Here is a 6,007-nt window from a genome sequence, read left to right on the forward strand (position 1 = left end):
CTCATCCATTTGCCCTAATAAGAGACACCTCCGCCCCTAATTAACGGTTCCGTTTAAACTTGCACGTGCAGCGGTGTCACAGGTGAATTATTAAGAGAAGTCATCGTTGTGGGGTTAACTAAAAGGGTTTTATTAATGATTAAACGATGAACAAATGATAGTTAATCGGTGATTGAATGAAAAGTAAATGGTAATCAAATGGTGATTAAGCAATAATTGAATGGTAATTAAACAGTGATTTGACAATTATTTAAATGATGATTTAGACAGTGGTCAAACACTCTACTACTTACTACACTTCTAATAATTAAGCTATAGCTGGATATATAAATGTTGCTAGCATACAATATACTTTTAGGCCTAATGTAAAATGTTGCTTACCTCGTTATAGATATCAGATGCTGGCCTCTCAACCTTAAGAGGCATCCCTGCTCAAGGAGGAGATCACCACCATACAGCCTGCTGCCATACAGGAGAGCTCAATGGGCTTGGGGGGGCTACAGATATTTATAGCATAAAATGATTGACTTGTAGTCAAACCCCCCCCCTTTGGTGTATGTGCAGGAGTGCAGCTGTAGCAGTTTTAGTTTTGTCTAGTCCCAGCTCAGGCTGGTACTGTTAGCTCCTGATAAGACATGGCCTAAACTCCTTAGTTTCTGAGAAGATATGGCTTAGCACAATTCTCGAGGTCTGCACATCAGGGATGATTTCAGTCAGGCCTACTTGTCAGTGATGCCTGAACCAAAGTACTGTTCACTCAGAGTGGGTACATCCATCACAAGCAGCCATTTGTTTTTTTAACCTTGCACTCCTTTTTTAGTTATCTTCTGGATTCATTGGCTATTGTTTACTTATACTTTTATACCTAAACAACTATTAAGGCACTAGTTGGCTACTTTTTTTTTTTTAATAGATTATCTGACTTAATGAATTGCCTGCAGTGATAAGTCAGTTTTAAAAGAAATGGGATAATTCTGTGCTTGATGGTGGATTTTTTTCTGTGAGATTATAGTATAAAGAAATTCTATTTCTTGTGAGTTTTATTGATTTAAAATTCTTAAATTTTGAGTGTTTATAAACTGTATTTACTAAAAGCAAAGGAATCTCTATAGTATACAAAGATATCAGACTGAAACATATGTTTTCCAGACAATTGAGACAGGAAGGGATTTGTTGTATATGGGATAAAATCTCTTTGTTCTATGGTCTACCTGAAGGTTTGCTGTCTTACAGACTTTATTGGTTGTGACCACCTATAAACATAGGGTGAACTTGAAATCCAAACCTTGACTTGCATTCAGATTTGCAAATTTGTGGGTCACTGAACCTCAAGATTAAATATTTATATATTTTTGCATGTCCAAACTTTAGATCAGACTTTGTGTCTATTGGATGTTGATAAAACTACATGTTCAGAGGACGTAACACTGACCTAGATAGGTAAGAGAGACAGGTTACATCACTGTGGAGAGAGGGAGTTAGAAGGGCGTGCAAGCCTGGAGAGTATGGGAAGAGGAAAAAGAAATCAAAGGAAAGAATAAAGCTTGTTATTTCAGACTTCTTGCTCACTGTGGGAGCCGCACAGGGTAGCTTATAGTTTCAAAACACCGTTAGTAGGTATAGGAGAATGATTACTTCGTCATAGTAAATTAAAGGCAATTAAAATATTTGTAAGGTAGTATTTCTAGGAAATGGAAGATAAACATACCATGCTTACATGAATACATGTATCTTAGGAATAGAAGATCTGTAAAATTCAGAGCTGATTTAGATAAATGGTCTAGATAATTCAACTTTGCTTAAATGCAGTTTCTACCATATTCTGTTGATTTTCTGAGGCTACAGTATATTGGGGCATATATTTATGGGCCTCTAAACCATTTAATCTGAAGAAAACATCTAGAATTGGAAGGTATGGCTTTACGGGAAGTACACCACTGAAATCATTAGAAAAAACTCTTTTTGCCTGACATGCCTTCTAGAGCTGACCTCTTTCCTTGTTTGTCAGAGGGATGTCTCCTGAGACCCAAAAGCTTCTATCAGAGATAGATAAAACTTTCAGGTAAATGGAATTATACTGTGCTGAAGGACAGCAAGCTCTGCAGAAGTATAGGGCACTAATAATGGAGCTCCAACACATAAAGGCAGCATGCAGAGGATGAAAGCAGAGACAGGCTACAGCGGAGGAATTGAGAAACATTGCCCAGGCATATAGGGATGATATCAGGAAAGTTAAAGCTCAGCTGGAGTTGAGACTTGCAAGGAATGTCAAGAGCAACAGGAAGAGCTTTGTTAGGAAAATCGCATTCCATAACGATTGTACCAATTAGTTTTTATAGTATGAAATTGTATGAACTTTCCTAATAGTATGAAATTGTATTAGCTTTTTAAGAGATGAATATTTTTACATTGTATACTGCATAAGCATGGTTAAGTCAGCATAACTAAGGGCCCCAGCTCACTGCAAGGAGGAGAAGGACAGCCCCTACCTTGAAGATAAGGACCTTTTGTTTCTCAGAATCTTAAAGCCATCCATGAAGAAGAAAGGATATCCCTGGACTACCGAGATAATGCCAGCATCCTAGCCCCTCCAAACACCTCTGTGAAACCCTCCCATTATCTGGCATCATAAATAAGTAACTGTAGCAAGACCAACTCCAGGGATATCTAGATCAAGAAAGAAGCAGATGGATGATGATGCCATAGAATTATAGTTGCTTTACAAAATAGTAGTGTGTGTGTGTTAAGTAGTGATTGGCCAAATCATGTTGTACCTGAATGCTTGAAAGGTATAAGAACCATGTGTAAAACCGCATTCGGGGTGCCCTAATTTGAATGGGACACCTCATGCGCATGAATAAAGAATTACTCTTGTAATTCTATACTTTGTGTCCTAGCCTCTCTCTTCGGTCAGCACTGGCCAGTTGTGAAATTTTTGTGACAGTTTGGCAACCCAGGTGGGACTTAGCTGACTCGCCTGATCCAATGTCTCGCTACTGCCCAGACCCCAACGATCTGCCCTGCTGGCCTGTGGGTGAGTTCACCTCGAGATACTCGGGCATGGGGGTAGTGGGGTGTGGATCTTGTTTGGAGGTAAGGAGGTGATTTTTTTTAATAATGAGAGGATGACAAAGTATAGTGAAGAAGTCACCAGTAGATGAATTGTTGCAACACTGGAAATCTATTGATGGGACAGCTGGGTTGTCAAAAGCCCGAGTGTCCTGGTTTCAGCTGGGACAGAGTTAACTCTCTTAGTAGCTGGTACAGTGCTGTGTTTTGGATTTAGTGTGAGAATGATGTTGATAACACTCTGATGTTTTAGTTGTTGCTAAGTAGCGCTTATCTTAAGCCAAGGACTTTTCAGTTTCCCATGCTCTGCCAGCAAGCAGGTGTGCAAGAAGCTGGGAGGGGGCATAGCCAGGACAGCTGACCCGAACTAGCCAAAGGGATATTCCATACCATGGAACGTCATGCCCAGTATATAAACAGGGGGGGTTGGCCAGGGGGAGCAGATTGCTGCTGAGGCATCGGTCAGCAGGTGGTGAGCAATTGCATTGTGCATCACTGGGTTTTTTTTTCCTTTTTTTTCCCCTCTTCTGTTTTTTTTTGTTATATTCCTTTTCATTACTATTATTATTATTATTGTTAGTATTATATTTTACTTTAGTTATTAAACTGTTCTTATCTCAACCCATGAGTTCTACCTTCTTTCCTGATTCTCCTCCCCATCCCACTGGGAGCACGGGGGGGGGGATGAGGGAGCGGCTGCGTGATGCTTGGATGCTGACTGGGGTTAAACCACAACAGTCCTTTTTGGCGCCCAACGTGGGGCCCGAAGGGTTGAGATAAGAACAGATCTGACCAGTGCGTGTTAAAACGAATTTGTTATAAGCAGTCATTGTTTTACTTTAGTAGTCGCTGGTCACAATGTTGGTTTATTGGCTCTTAGAGTTGTGGCACTCGTTCTTAGAGTTGTGTTATGTATCACCTCACTTGCCGTATATAGTCCCTGTGCTGCTGCTTATCACCCATAAGGTGAGGTGGATTAAGGTTTTCGCTTTGCTTTACTATGTAACACTGGCTTATGGTACGATAAAATTATCGGTTGTGGGACTAATCCAGTATTTGTACTCAGCATTGCCATTATCTCCGTACTTCGGGTGCCATCTAGCAGAAACTATTAATAATTACACCCTTTACCTTTCCTCCTCAGAGAGCCAATCTATGGGGGAGACACCTTCCTTCACCTTCCCCTCCTCCTCCAGGCTAATTACAGTAGTGTTTGAGAATTTTGAAAATTTTGAATATCCTTGGAATGTTGAAACTAACATGGTCCTATTGCTAGGAACTAGCATGTTCCTGAATGTGGTTCAGGTCTTGTTCAGGGTTAAACAACTATTTAAGAGGATCACCCAGAGATCTGCCCCAAGGCTGGAGAGTTATGAGTGGCAGGGTGCGTGGGGTAGCATGGGCAAATGCCTAGGACGGTGGGCACCTCCAGTGTTTTGGAACTTCACCCTTGAACAAGTGCAGAATCCTGAAAAACTAGAACATTTGGAAAAAGTATGCTGTCACCCCGACAATTCCCGGGAGACACAAATCACTGCAATGTGCTGGGGCCTGGCCCATGCCTGCCGAGCCCTGTTCAACACCATTCAGGACCCTCAAGGAGAAGAGAAGGTCTCTGGATCTGACAACAAAAGGACAGGCACTGCAGCCACTTCAACCCCGGCAGCAGACACTGCAGCCACTCCGACCCTGGCGACAGGCACTACGGTTACTCCAACGCCTGTGACAGGCACTGCAGCTGAACCAGAGAACCAACCCATGTCGGTATCAGTCGCCCCTCTACAGAAGAAGAAATACTCAAAAAAGACAGCTCACTTAGCGAAGGATGAAGGTGAACCAGGGTCATCACGAGAACAGGAGGAAGAGGCAGAACCGGAGATAATCACCCGATCCCTATCCTTGAGTGAGCTGCGAGATATGCGAAAAGATTTCAGCCATCGTCCAGGCGAGCACATTATCACCTGGCTGCTCCGATGCTGGGATAATGAGGCTGGCAGCTTGGAATTAGAGGGTAAGGAAGCCAAGCAGTTGGGATCCCTTTCTAGGGAAGGGGGCAATTGACAAGGCAATTGTCATTGACATGGCAATTCCTCATGACCAGGACCTGCTTATTTAAATTTCCCTCCCCCAGACACAGACACCAGCAGGCTGTTACGGAAGTGGAGCAACTGTGCCTCCTGGGTGGAGGGAGTACTCTGCTCAGTATGGCTGTCTCATCAAGGGCAAAAAAGTGTTTGGTCAGCACTTTGTGAAAACTGAAACCATAGCCTGTTCAGACACTAAACTGAAAAACAGCCTTATCATAACATTCTTGCTGGAAACAGAAAGTCCAGGTGTACCAAGTAAGTTAGCTATTCTTACTTGCTTTAGGCTAATTTAATTTCTTGTTTGATTCTCATTTTCTTTCTCTCATGGGAATTCTGTGGGATGAAATAACACTAGCTGATGACTTCCAGTGCTTCTGATGTGATCCTTTTATCTGGAGGCTTGAAGCACTCCAAAACTAACTGTGTAGTGAATTGCTTTTAACATTATTTTAACATGTTGGGAACAGTCTTTTTTGATACTAACTGTGTAAGTATTTATCATGCTTATCTAAAACATTTCTGAAAAACATTTCTGCACATGTTTTATAGGTTACACAAAAAGTGGTTTATGTGACATAAGAGGAGTTTTGAAGGGGAGAGGGACAAGGAAGAGCATAATTTTAAAATTTAGATTTACATTTAGGCTTGTTTGTGGGGTGTGCTGGATTTTTTTTTTTTCTAGCAGCCTAAGTGGTCCTTGCCTTAAAAACCCATATAATTTTTTGACATACAAATACAGAACTTAGTACAATAGTTAGGGAATGAGATTTTCCTAACAGTATGCCTATGGCACATACAGGATATTGTATAGTCAGAGTGTGGTAATCTGTAAGAGCAACTTCTTGGTTGAA

This window comes from Gymnogyps californianus, unplaced genomic scaffold (assembly GCF_018139145.2).
Source record: "Gymnogyps californianus isolate 813 unplaced genomic scaffold, ASM1813914v2 HiC_scaffold_37, whole genome shotgun sequence".
NCBI classification, from domain to species: Eukaryota; Metazoa; Chordata; class Aves; order Accipitriformes; family Cathartidae; genus Gymnogyps; species Gymnogyps californianus.